Source organism: Hordeum vulgare, chromosome 1H, assembly GCF_904849725.1.
Source record: "Hordeum vulgare subsp. vulgare chromosome 1H, MorexV3_pseudomolecules_assembly, whole genome shotgun sequence".
In the NCBI taxonomy this organism is placed as follows: domain Eukaryota; kingdom Viridiplantae; phylum Streptophyta; class Magnoliopsida; order Poales; family Poaceae; genus Hordeum; species Hordeum vulgare.
The window spans coordinates 177,331,181-177,346,231 of NC_058518.1; positions in this window are offsets into that span (position 1 = coordinate 177,331,181).

Consider the following 15,051-nt stretch of genomic DNA (forward strand, 5'->3'; position numbering starts at 1 on the left):
GTGAATGCTATTGAGTATTTTTGGAGAATTATTGTTATGGCCTGATTGTTCATCATATTTTCATCCCCTCTGGTCATGATCTCTTTTATGTCTTGTGAGTAGTTCCTTTAGTTCTTGAGGACATGGGAGAAGTCTAGTTGATAGTAGTAATATGAAGTTGAAGTAATATGTGCTGATTGATATTTAAGTTGTGGTGTTATTCTTCTAGTGGAGTTATGTGAACGTAGACTACATAACACTTCTCCTTTTTAAGGACCTAGGGGAATGCATCGTGTATAAAGAATGCTTATGGTGGGTTGCCGGAGTGACAGAAACCTGAACCCCAGTTCGCATGCTTTTGCACGAGGGAGTATTGGATCCTAAAGTTTATTGCTGTGGTTAGGCTTTGCCTCAATTTATATCTTGTATTTGCGGATGGTTGCAAGGGGTTTAACCATAAGAGTGTACTTGTCTTAGCCTAGACGATGCACTAACAAAGATCCACCCACATAACACTTATCAATACAAGACATAGTACTAGACGGAATATGGCGAAATCACTTGACTATCTTTCCCGTATGTCCTCAGGAACGCCTTAATATTTATCAGTTTAGTCCCTAGGATTATCCTTTTTGTTCAAAAGGATTGGGCCACTTTCTACACCTCAGCACCATTTACTTTCCTTGCATTTATTTCCTTGTTGCTTATACCAGAAAACCCATAGAAAGTTACCTTTCAGTGCTTGAAGTTATTCCTTGCTCAAGATCGCTTGTCTGTACCTTCTGCTCCTTGTTGGGTTCGACACTCTTACTTATCCAGAAGGCTACGATATATCCCCTACACTTGTGGGTCATCAAGACCATTTTGTGGCGCCGTTGTCGCAGATTGTAGCGCTATTGGTAAGTGAAATTGGTAAGGAAACCTTTACGCTATACGTGCTGTTTTTATTTTGTTGTTTCCGCTTTTTGTCCCTATGGACAACTCTGCTCTTGGTTTGTTGCTTATGTGTAACTGTGCCACCGCTATTCTGGTGGACAAGCCTCCCCCACCAATGGAAATTGTGCCCTTTAAAATACCAACTGGTATTATTGATTGTGTCTTGGCTAATCGATATGCAGGAGATACACATCCAGGCGAAGACTTGCTATATATTTCACAACCATGCTCCTTATTTAAGCTTTCAGGTATACCGATGGATTTTATTATGAGAAAGCTATTCTCTCTATCATTAAAAGATAAGGCTCTTATGCTAAATTGGCAAGATCTTATGCCTCTCTTTTGCTAAATGTCAATCACTCTCATTTGCTAAATTGGCAAGATCTTATGCCTCTCTTCTATGCAAAGTTATATCCTCTTCGTGAAATACTTCAAGACAGGAATTATATTTATAACTTTTGGTCTTGTGATGGAGAAAGCATCTCTCAAGCTTGGGGGAGATTGAAGTCCCTAATGCTCAAATGTCCCAATCATGAGATCCCCAAGAAAATTATTCTTACAAATTTTTATGCAAGGTTTTCTCGTCAAGATAAAGAGATGCTTGATGCCTCCTCTAGTGGGGCATTCTCCAACAAAAGCACTGACACTAGGTGTGATCTTATTGAAAGGATCCAAAAGAACACTAAAGATTAGGATATTGATAAAGGTATTGAACCCGTTATAAATTATGACCATCATTACATTCAGAGCTATGTGAAAACTGATTACTTTAATACCTTTTGTGCTAAGATTGGTCTTGATTCCCAGCTTCTAATTGATTTTTGCAAAGACCTTGCCTCTCATATTGATTCCTCTAAGAAGAAGGAGGATCTGCAACATAAACCTTTTAAGGAATTACCTGTTGATATCAATGTTGTTGACCCTATCTTGCGTGCTATTTTATATGAAAAGCCCCCTTTTCCCAAAAGGATGAGGGAGCATTCTTAAGTCACACGCATACTGAATAATAGTGAAAGAACGACTGATGAGCATGAGGACCTGATTAAGGTCAATACTCAAGTTGCATTAGTCAAGGATCTTGTTACTAATAATATTGAGGATTCCAATATAATTTTTTTTTGTTTCTACTAACCTTGTTACAACCAAGAATAAAGGCCCAATTTCAGGTAGTCTAGTTATATCTGTTAAAATAGGATATCATAATTATTACGGGCTATGTGATTTGAGATCCAGTGCTAGTGTTATTCCTTTTTCATTTTATCAAGAGATCATGAATGAGATTCTACCATGTGAAATTGAAGACGTTGATGTTACTATTCATCTTGCAAACAAAGAAACTATCTCTCCTATCGGAATTGTGCGAGATGTTGAAGTCCTATGTGGAAAGGTAAAATATCCTATCGACTTTCTAGTACTCAGTTCAGTGCAAGATAGTTTTTGACCTACTATCTTTGGTAGGCCTTTTCTCAAAACTTGTGGAGCTATTATAGATTGCAGGAAAGGAAAAGTATTTGTTGAATTTAATGGTGAGCCATATGAATTTAACTTTTCTAAATTCTTGAAGCAAACTCGTGGTACTGATTTGCCTAGTAATGATAAAATTATTGAAGAGATGGCTTCTATTGATATTCCTCCTAACGATCCTTTGCAACAAATAATGGAGGACCACGATAATGATATACATATGGAGGAAATGAATGATCTAGACGATATATTCTTGAGACAACCTGCTATCCTGAAGCACAACCTTTCAGTTGAGCCTTTGGGAATTCTATCGAAACCAAAAGAAGACCCGCTGTTTGATCTTAAGCCTCTTCCCAATACGCTCAACTATGCTTATTTAGATGAAAAGAAAGTATATCCTGTTATTATCAATGCTAACGTTTCAGGATATGAAGAAGAGCGATTATTGGAAGTCCTTCGTAAACACTGATGCGCTATTGGCTACACCCTTCATGATCTTAAGGGGATTGGTCCATCTATTTGTTAGCATACTATCAATCTTGAGCCTGATGCTAAACCGGTTGTTGATCATCAACGACGGTTGAACCCGAAGATGAAGGATATTGTGAGGACCGAAATCCTCAAGCTTCTAGCCACAGGTATTGTCTACCCTATAGCTGATAGTAAGTGGATAGGTCCGGTACGTTCTGTTCCCAAGAAAGGAGGTATGACTGTGGTTCCTAATGATAAGAATGAACTAATACCTCAAAGAATTATTATTGGATATAGAATGTGTATTGATTACAGGAAGCTGAACAAAGCAATCAAGAAGGACCACTACCTGCTACCGTTCATCAAATTCTTGAAAGGTTATCCAAAAACAGTCACTTTTGCTATCTTGATGGGTATTACGGCTTCTCTCAAATTCATGTTAACACTGCCGATCAAGAGAAGACCACTTTTACTTGTCCCTTTGGTACTTATGCTTATAGATGTATGCCTTTTAGTTTATGCAATGCTCCTGCTACTTCTCAAAGGTGTATGCCTGCTATCTTTCATGGTTTTTGTGAGGAAATTGTGGAGGTTTTCATGGACCATTTCTCGGTCTATGGAACCTCTTTTGACCATTGTCTCCACAAACTTAATAAAGTTTTGCGCAGATGTGAGGAGACGAACTTGGTAGTCAACTAGGAGAAGTGACACTTCATGGTCAACGAGGGAATTGTTGTTGGCCACAAGATTTCTGAAAAAGGAATTGAGGTAGATAGGGAAAAGGTCGAAGGAATCGAGAGGATGCCTTATCCAAAGGACATCAAAGGTATTTGTAGTTTCCTCGGTCATGCTGGCTTCTATATAAGATTTATTAAAGAATTTTCTAAGACTTTGAACCCCCTCACTAGCCTTCTCCAGAAGGATACTCCTTTTGTGATTCATGACGATTGTAAGGAAGCCTTGGAAGTTCTTAAGAAAGCTTTGATAACCGCCCCTCTAGTCCAACCACCTGATTGGAATTTGCCTTTTGAAATCATCTGTGATGCTAGTGATTTTGCTGTTGGAGCTGTGTTAGGACAATGGATTGATAAGAAAATGAATGTTATACATTATGCTAGCAAAACCCTTAATAGTGCTCAAAAGAATTACACTACTACTAAGGAAGAGTTTTTAGCGGTAGTGTTTGCTTGTGATAAGTTTAGGCCTTACATTGTTGATTCCAAAGTCATCATTCATACTGCTCGTTCTACTATTAAGTATCATATGGAAAAGAAGGATGCCAAACCAAGGCATATCAGATGGGTCCTTCTTCTTCAAGAATTTGATTTGCAGATTGTCGATAGGAAGGGAGCAGACAACCCTGTAGCAGACAACCTTTCCAGGCTGGAGGACATACCACATGATCCTATTCCGGTCAACGATAGTTTTCCTGATGAACAGTTAGTTGTTTTGAGGGTACAATCTAATTCCGATCCATGGTATGCAGATTACGCTAACTTTATTGTTGCAAAGTTTTTGCCTCCAGGTTTAACATTCCAGCAAAGGAATGAATTCTTCGACGACTTGAGGTATTACTTTTGGGATGACCCACATCTTTTTAGAGAAGGTGCGTATGGGATCGTGAGGAGATGTGTACCAGAGCATGAACAGAAGGATATCTTGAGACAATGGCATAACAGTCCTTATGGAGGACATTATGACGGTGAGAGGACCGCACACAAGTTTTTATTGGCCTACTCTCTTTAAAGACGCTAGATATTATGTTTTATCTTGTGATAAGTGTGAAAGAGTTGGTAATATTAGCAGGAGAAATGAGATGCCTATGAATTATTCTCTAGTCATTGAGCCTTTTGATTGCTGGGGTTTTCATTTTATGGGTCCTTTTCCTCCTTCACACAAGTACACGCACATCTTAGTGGTTGTCGATTATGTGACCAAGTGGGTTGAAGCAATCCCCACTGAGAGTGATGATCGCAAGACATCTTTGAAAATGCTCAAGGATGTAATCTTCCCTAGGTTTGGTGTACCTAGGTACCTCATGAACGACGGAGGATCACATTTTACACATGGTGCATTTAGAAAAGTTCTAGCCAAATATGATGTTAGTCGTAGAATTGCTTCACCTTACCACCCTCAAACAAGCGAGCAAGTTGAGCTCACAAATAGAGAGATCAAGTTGATCTTGCAAAAGACAGTGAACAGTTCTAGAAAGGATTGGTCCAAAAAGTTTGGAGATGCCTTGTGGCCGTATAGAACTGCTTACAAAAATCCGATGGGAATGTCTCTATATAAGATGGTCTATGGCAAGGCATGCCATCTATCTTTAGAGTTAGAGCGCAAAGCTTTATAGGCTGTTAGAGAGATTATTGCTCACCCAAAGCTTGATGGTGAAAAGCGTCTGATGAACTTAACTTCTCTAGATGAGTGGAGAAGTGAAGCTTACGAGAGTGCATAAATGTTAAAAGAAAAGGTAAAGAAGTGGAATGACAAGAGAATTTTGAAACGTGAATTGAATGTTGGTGATAAAGTTTTGTTGTATAGATCTCATTTCCGGTTTTCTCCACGTAAATTACTTTCCAAGTGGGAAGGACCGTACCATATCGAAGAAGTCTACCGCTCCGGTGCAATCAACATTAACAATTTTGAAGGCACCAAACCACATGCTGTGAATGGGCAAAGACTCAAGCATTACATGGCAGGAGACCCCAACAATGTATAGGTGGATGTCATACAGGTAGCTACTTATGAAGAACATATTGCAATATTGTGTCAGACACCAGCAGGAGCAGAGAGGATCTCTAGGGGATCCAGGCACCCTGGTGGCGCGGGATACCTCCTAGCCGCGCCAGGAGGCCGCCTAGGCCATCCGGAGTCCGTCTTTCGACCCCACTTTGGCTTGTTACCTTCCTTTCGGTCCAGAAAATTTTGCTATATATTTTCCCGGATCGTCCCGGTTTTTTATCTTGCAATTTCGTGCGTTTTCTCTTTTGATCTTTTTCTGCCAGGCTAAGAAGATATTGTTCAAGATGTCTTCTTGCGACTCAAGCGGAGAAGACTACACGGGTCGTCGTCTCCGTAGTGTCGAGCAAGATATCAACCAAGGGAAGGTCACTAGATGGGCTACTAATGAAGAAATTTCCGCAAGACAAGCAGATATTGAGCGCTTCGTGAGAGAGGAAGTGAAGATGGTCACCATCCAGCAAGAAGGAGATCCTTCGTCACGAGGATCCAGCTCCAACAACCCCATCCTCGTGGGGTTTATTAACCCTCAACATGATCTTTCTTTGAACCTTTCAGGAAGTATCCCTCCAATGAAAGCTCCACACGTGTCATCTGCTATATCCAAAGCTCACAAAATCAAACGAATTGTGTGAAGACTTTCGTGTGCTTAAAGTACAGGTGGCCATACTGGAAGCTGAAAACCAAACCCTTCGGTGCATAATAGAGGACTCGAAGAACAACAAGTAGGATGAAGAGTGAAATCTTCATGGGAAATAGAATTCCCTTAGCTTGTCCCAAGCTTGGGGGAGTGCCTCGTATCTTTATCTTTATCCTTTATCTTTTATGGTCAAGTCAAGTGTCGTATCATGTCTAGGGAAGTTATCTTATGAAATAGGTGTTTGCACTGAGGTCTATCACTCCTTTGTGGAGAGTCCTCTATCCGTGAGTGTGCAGTTGTCTACGATGGAATATTAATTAGAAGTCTATTGGTTCTCTCCGCTGCACCTGGTATTCTCTTCATGCAATCGATCTTATATGATGATTCTTATGGGAGTATTGATCTTATATATGAGGTATGGCTTCGAAAACTTTATTTAATCTTGGCAAACATAGCATTGGTCATAAGAACAAGCACGAGTTTTTCTAGTAGTGACATAAACAAGACCTTTATGTTCTTATGCTCGAAATATTATGCTGACAAGGAAGACAACTTGCTGTTTCATGCCAATTCCTTATGTTAAACTTTATATTGTTTTGCATCCAAGTCAACATCACTTGTCTGCTTTCAAAATCCTTTGCTAGCCAACCCTTGTACTAAGCGAGAATACTGCTTGTGCACCCATACCTTGAAACCTCAACCTTCCCAAGAGTCCACCATACCTTCCCTATATGTGGTATTTCACCGCCACTCCTAAAGTATATTACTCATGTGCTATATTTACACCTTTAATATATTATTCCCTGTTTTGTTCCTCTGTTTTAGCTCATGAGGAAGTAGTAGATAATCCATGATCTTCTCATACTGGACAAGCTTTATACTGGGTTTACATGTCTAATCTACGAACCTCTAATAGAACGAGGAACTGGCATGAGTGCGCCCAACTCGTAAAAGATAATAGCAACAAACAAAACCTCCTTCACACTTTGTTTATGAGAAATCAGAAAACATTGGTACTGATAAAAAAAGGAGACTAAGGGGATGTGACTATCCCCACGTTGGGAGCCGTTCCTCAAAACTTGTCCAACATGAGAAGTATTTGGCTATCTACTAGCATTCGTTGAAAAATTATGCACCTCCCAAAAGCTTGTTTTACAATCTTATTGATTTCAAAATTTCTAAAAGCTCTAGCACATGAGTTTTCCCTACTTCCCTCTGCGAAGGGCTAATCCTTTACTTTTACGTTGAGTCAGTAAACCTACTTCTTTCTATCCTATAAAAGAGCGGACACCTTATGTTGACAAAGTTGCATGCATTTATGTTGTTTCATTGAGAATTGACATATCACAACTTTGGTGACATTATCATTAAGATAAGTAAGTTGTTTGTTAAGCCTAGCTAAATCAAACATCTTCCTTTATGTTAGCATTTTCACTTCTTTACTAATAACGTGTTCTTTCAAAAAGCTTCAATTGATCTCATCAAAACATAAGAGGAAGAGTAAAAGTTAAAAGTTATTACTTGTTCTTTAACCAAGGACATGTTTTCCATGGTTTGATGAGTTTCCTTAGCCCTACTTTTACTCTTTCATATGGGCCTGATGAGTTGAGATTGCTGGTGAGGATGGTTGAGTTTAGTAGAGAAATTATGATGGTTCTTGTCCGTATTCTTATTTATTGACACTTTACTCTCTAAACTTGTGGACAGGTTTACCGAGCTCAGTATTTGCTTGGGGATAAGCGAGCTCTAAGCTTGGGAGAGTTGATATGTCCAAAATGCATCACTATTTTGTATCATAATTTGTCTCTATTCATTGAGATATTTCACAATATGATGTTATTCTTATAGTGTTTTCACTTATTTTACACAGTTTTCAACTTTCCTGTGCTGAAACAGCAGATGCATGATTTAGCGGAGAAAAGAGCATGAAGAATTGCCATATCAGAACATCTCCAACTCATCTGGAATTTATGGGGAAGCAGTTTCCGAACAAATCATGAAGATAGGCCGAAGAAGGGTCAGAGGGGGGCCACCAGGCACCCAGGCGCCCTGGTGGCGCGGCCTGCCTCCTGGCCGTGCACGGAGATTGCCTGGGTCGTGGGTCCCACCTCTGGTGCCCCTCTTTGGCCTATATGAACCTCGTGACCAAAAAATCCCGAGGATAGAAGAGTTTTTGCAGTTTCGCCGCTGTTCCGCGATGAAAACCAACAGAGAAGAAAATACCTTTCCGACGGGCAGATTCTGCCGGGGAGAACTCCTCCTGGAGGGGCAGATCGTCCTCATTGCCATCACCATCATCACGGGAATCATCGAGATCATCATCATCATGAGCACCATCTCCATCTTCACCCCATCTAACTTTACCATTGCAATCGGAGTTGTACCTTGCACTATTCATCCCCTTTACTCAACCGGTGTTGATTAATCTATTGTGGTGAATTCTATTGAGTATTGTTGGAGAATTATTGTTATGACTAAATTGTTCATCATATTTGCATCCCCTCTGATCATGCTCTCTTTTATGTCTTGTGTGTAGTTCCTTTAGCTCTTGAGGACATGCGAGAAGTCTAGTTGATAGTAGTCATATGATGTTGAAGTAATATGTGTTGATGGATATTTAAGTTGTGGTTTATTCTTCTAGTGGTATTATGTGAACGTCGACTACATAACACTACGCCTTTTTAAGGACCTAGGGGAATGCATCGTGTATAAAGAATTCTTATTGTGGGTTGCCAGAGTGACAGAAACCTGAACCCCAGTTCACATGCTTTTCCACAAGGGAGTATTGGATCCTAAAGTTTATTGCTATGGTTAGGCTTTGCCTTAATTTATCAGTTGTATTTTTGGATGCTTGCAAGGGGCTTAACCATAAGAGTGTACTTGTCTTAGCCTAGACGGTGCACAAACAAAGATCCACCCACATAACACTTATCAATACAAAACGTAGTACTATACGGAATATGGCGAAATTACTTGACTATCTTAGTCTTTATAAGTTTAGTACCCTGGCTTATCCTTTGTGTTCAAAAGGATTGGGCCACTTGCTGCACCTCGGCACTATTTAATTTCATTGCATTTATTTACTTGTTTCTTACTAGAATACCCATAAAAGTTACCTTGCTCAAGATTGCTTGTTAGTACCTTCTGCTCCTCGTTGGGTTCGACACTCTTACTTATTGAAAATGCTACGATAGATTGCCTACACTTGTGTCGGCGATGCTAGGTCGACACCTATGGGGATCAACATGATACCCTTGTGATCGTAGGGCGGGGAAAAACTGCGTCAAGAGCAGACCGAACGATCAACACCCGACAAGCCTTTTTACCCAGGTTCGGGCCGCTTATACGTAAAACCCTATGTCCTGCTCGTCTTATCCTATTAAGCGTTGTTTTGTTGTTCGTTTACAACGATGATAATCGTCTTCTTGGCCAATATCCAAAAGGTCTAATCCCTTGTGAATGAGCTAAGGGCCTCCTTTTATATGCAAAGGGGTCACCTACAGTGCACAATGGTAGGTTCACGAGATGTCACAGTGAACCTACAGCGGTGCTTATCCATCTACCGCTGTTAGGTGCATTAAATGCATGCCTTGTTCATGTCAGCTAAGCGCTGGTGAAGACACGTGTCCACGTGTTCGACACCTGGACGCCCCAGTGGCGCATGCGGAATGCACTAGAACACAGGGAGCGGTGCTACTGTGGCAAGGGTGGTCGCCCTCTCGCACGCTGCCACGTCATCTTGGCAAAAGGGGGCTTGCTGGGGCCTTGGTGCTTCATCCCGGCAAGGAAGCTTGCCAGGGGCTTCAGCTGTCTTCCCAGCGAGGGGGGCCTCAACGGGGTCTTGTGCTAGGTGTGTTCACCACGTCCGTTGGGCGGACGTGGCCTTGGGTGTCTCCCCGGCAAGACAGGCTTGTCGGGGCCTTGGATATCTCAGGGGCGAGTCTTTTCTGGATTCCGCCGTGCCTTGCCGTCAGGGGCTCTTTGCACCCGTGCACAAGTGTGGGGCACTAGAGACCCCAATCTTTAGTGCACCGATAGGATCCCCCGGGCCTGGGCCAAACTCGCACGCGGGGCGTTGTTGGGCCAGGCCCAAAGAGGTATACGGGCTCTTGCGTCTGGATCTGCCGGCCGTTGCATTTCCCCACGCCGCGCATCAGATGCGCGAAGTGTGAGGTCGTGCGTGGAGTGGCCCCTCCGCCTCCTGAAATGCCTCTGCCACGCGCGTGGCATGCGCAACCACTCATGGACAGGTGGCAGATGAGGCCTTGAAAGGCGTAGTAGTGGTTGGGCCCGCCCGTGCATTGGCGCTTCAGGATGGTTCTCTGTTTGCCCATGAGCTCGACCATTTGGTCGTGGAGGGTTTATCAAACTCCATCTAATTCCACCAACTCCTCGACCTTGGTCTTCTATATCTCCCTCTACCTGTTGGTGGCGCTCGTTCCTAACCATGGTCAGTGGACGAGGTCGGCCATCGTCTGCCATGAGGGAAGCAAGGGGATCCTGCTTGGATCATGCCACAGCTTCTAGGGGTGCCGTGGCTGAAGACGGCCTGGACGCCCGTAGTGGAGGAAGGGCGAGGGGTCGAGGCCGGGGGAGGCGGAGCGCTACTCCAACGACTCCGCCTTCTCGGGGCTTGCTTCTGTGGCGGCCCTCCATGTTGCTTTAGAGTTCCCCACGTGTGCTTCTCGACTACTGCAAAGGTCGCTCGAGCGGCATTGGGAGCTCCGCCTCGAGCGACGGTGATGAGGGGGGCAGCGACGACGGTGGTGCCGGGCCTAGTCCCAAGCCCGGGGGGATTGAATCGGATGGCGATTCCCCCGATTGGGACTGAGTGCTTCCTGCACTCATGCGTCCCGGTCACGCCCCGCCCTCGCCTCGGAGGGGGATCTCGACCGGATCCGTCGCCCCCTCCTCGCGGCTTGATGAGGCCGAACCCGCTTCCGTCGGTACAGTGCTGGGAGAGCCAGCATGGATGTACCGCGGGCCTTGCCGCGCCTTGTCTTCATGAACTGCAATTCCTCCGCGTGGGTCAATCCTCGTCCAAAGACAGGGTCTTTAGGTTAAGATGACCACGCTTTGTAAGTGGAACTATATGTGTCTATCCATATGAATGAAAAAGTCTTGTTTTTTCCTTTTTCTATTCTATTATTTGTGCGATTCGTCCTTGCATATCTAGGAGCTTGCCGGCGACTACCGTCAAGACTCCTTGCCGCGTTCGGTGCAACCATTGAAATCGCTAAGCGCAGCTTGAGACGAAATAGGGAGCTACGTAGCCGCTTGCTCTGTTGATCAGGTTCGCAACTGTTTGAAGGTGCTCTACGGCCGTTCAGGTCGTTTGAACGAGTTCGGAACAAAGGCAAGGTGCATCGAGCTTTGGGAAGGTCCCAGTACGCGCGAACTCCTCACAGAAAGACTCGAAACTTCCGAAGGGAAAAAGCAAAGGATCTCTCTATTTCAAATCTGAACCTCAAACTCAAAAACTTATCCGTCTGCGCCGTGATCCGGCGTTTGAGTCTTTTGCTGGGGCGTCGAAGCCTTCAGCAAGCAAGGAATCACCGCTCCTAGTTGTCTCTTCTCTGGCAAGGGATTCTTGCCGACGGTCCGGACCGTCCCTTGGAGGAAGAGCCAGCCAGGGTGTAACCCTTTTTCTTTTCTCTTGCCAGGCCGTGCTTGCAGAGCCCCCGAGCACGTCTTTGGGCGATGATGCGATGCTCTTAGGGACGCAATGTTCCCACTAGAGTGCGTGTTGGGGCTTCATGACTGTATGCCACACCCTCAACGACTATGCATCGCTCCGCGGAGGTGCGTCCGTCGGAGTATGCGTCGGGACGTCTATAAAGCGCCCAGGCACGCCCTCGACAGCTACGCGTTGGCCCCCTCGAGCGACGCATCGCCCTAATGATGCTGCCCTTGGAGTCTCCGCCTCCCTCCCCGCTCGTGTGTGTAGCAACACGCTCGCGTAGGCCTCGGGAAGCCATAGGAGAACAGGACGCTCGTCGTGGCCTTCCGTTTCCGGAGGAGCGCGGCATAGCGCCCAAACTTCGATGGAGCCGGCGTTGAGCCTGCTCCGATCCACGCATCTCTGCCCGCCCCCTACCTGGCGCGCCAAAGATGTCAGCGATGCTAGGTCGACACCTATGGGGATCAACGTGATACCGTTGAGATCGTAGGCCGGGAAAAAACAGCTTCAAGAGCAGACCAAACGATCAACACCCGGCAAGTCTTTTTACCTAGGTTCGGGCCGCTTATGCGTAAAACCCTATGTCCTGCTCGTCTCATCCTATTAAGCGTTCTTTTGTTGTGCGTTTACAGCGATGATAATCGTCTTCTTGGCCAATCTCCAAAAGGTCTAACCCCTCGTGAATGAGCTAAGGGCCTCCTTTTATAGGCAAAGGGTCACATACAATGCTCAATGGTAGGTTCACGAGATGTTACAATGAACCTACAGCGGTGCTTATCCATCTACCGCTGTGAGGTGCATTAAATGCACGTCTTGTTCATGTCAGCTAAGTGCTAGTGAAGACACGTGTCCAGGTGTTTCGACACCTGGACGCCCCGCTGGCGCATGCGGAATACACTGGAACACGGGGGAGAGGTGGTACTGTGGCAAGGTCGGTCGCCCTGTGGCGCGCTGCCACGTCATCTCGACAAAAGGGGGCTTGTCGGGGCCTTGGTGCTTCGTCCCCGCAAGGAAGCTTGCTGGGGGCTTCGGGTGTGTTCATGGCGTGTGGGGCCTCATCGGGGCCTTGTGCTAGGTGTGTTCACCATGTCCGTTGGGCGGACGTGGCCTTGGGTGTCTTCCCGACAAGACAAGCTTGTCGGGGCCTTGGATATCTCAGGGCCGAGTCTTGTCGGGATTCCGCTGTGCCCTGCCGTCAGGGGCTCTTTGCGCCCGTGCACAAGTCTGGGGCACTAGAGACCCCAGTATTTAGTGAACCGACAACTTGTGGGTCATCAACTTCGAAACACTTGGTCCCTATGAGAGGTGTTACTCGGAGATAAACATGATCTCCGACACGGAAAATCATGCCTCGACGATGTGAGTCGGCATAGCTCTTCTATCTTGGCTTGGCGGTCTCTAGACGCTCTTTGACATGTTGAACTTGCTATTTTGCTTCACACAGAATATATGGTCCAAATATTAGTCCTTCTCCAGTCTCTGACCAATTGAGGGGAGTGCAGCATTTATGTCCATACAACACCTCAAAGGGTGTCGTCTGAGGCTCAACTTGTAGCTATTCTTGTAGGAGAGCTCGGTGAAAGGTAAGAAATCTTCCTACTTGGATCTATAAGCCAAAACACAAGCACGAAGCATGTACAGAAGTATCTGGTTTACTTACTCTGTTTGTCCTCTGGTCTGAAGGTGGAAAGCGGTGCTGAAAAATAACTGGGTTCCCAAGGCTTCTTGGAATGTATTTTGGAATCTCAAGGTAAATTGTGTACCTCGGTCTGACACAATCTCCTTAGGAACTCCATGATGGCTCACAGTCCGGTTGATGTAAATAGTGGCTAGTTGCTTCCCTTTGTAGGTTGTCTTGACATGAATGAAGTGGGCTACCTTGGTCAAATGATCAACTGTGGCCCATATGGTGTCATGTCCTTTATTTGACCCAGGCAAACCAGTTATGAAGTCCATCCCGACTTTCTCCCACTTCCATTCAGCTACTTTGAGAGGTTGTATCAATCCAACGGGTCACTGATGCTCAACTTTGACTCTCTGGCTTATGTCCAACTTAGTGACAAATGTGGGTATCTCTCTCTTCATACCATGCCACTTTGTTGGGTACGCAGCTGCAGTTCCCAAACCGTACGACTCCTTGTTCATCCACTGTGAATCTTGGGCCTTGACCACTTCCACCTTTGTCATGCCCAAGATGCGATCCTATCCTCAATTTGGCACGAGGGCCTCGTCAGGGATAGCAGCGCATCTCGTCGTGTCGCAAGAATGGATATCGTTACAAGTACATGTACTGAAAAGAAGAGATATGTAAAGAGTTGGCTTAGACTCGCCACTAGCTACATCAGAGTCACATCAGAACATTACACAATCATCAAGAGTAAGAGTAGGGTCCGACTACGGACGAAAACAAACGATAAAAGAAGAACGACGTCCATCCTTGCTATCCCAGGCTGCCGGCCTGGAACCCATCCTAGATCGATGAAGAAGAAGAAGAAGAAGAAGCAACTCCGAATGAACAATCAACGCGCTCGCGTCAAGTAATCTTAACCTGTACCTGCAACTGGTGTTGTAGTAATCGGTGAGCCACAGGGGACTCAGCAATCTCATCTCCAAAGGTATCAAGACTAGGAAAGCTTAATGGGTGAGGCATGGTTAAATGGTGAGGTTGCAGCAGCGGCTAAGCATATATTTGCTGGCTAACTTACGAGTACAAGAAGTAGAGGGGGAAGATCTACGCATAGCGGACGGGCACTACGGATGATCAAATGAATGATCCTGAACACCTACCTACGTCAGACATAACCCCACCGTGTCCTCGATCGGAGAAGGAAATCACGAGAGAGACAGTCACGGTTACGCACACAGTTGGCAAGTTTTATTTAAGTTAACTTCAAGTTATCTAGAACCAGTGTTAAACAAAGCTTCCACGTTGCCACATAACCGCGGGCACGGCTTTTCGAAAGATTTAACCCTGCAGGGGTGCTCCAACTAGTCCATCACAAATTACCACAAGCCGCATAGAAATCCTCAATCACGAAGCTCGCGATCTCGTCGGATTCCCTAGTGGAAAACCTCAACTCTGAGATTACCCAAAGCATCACCGGAATCCCGATGCACAAGATATCTCGTCAAAGGTAAAACT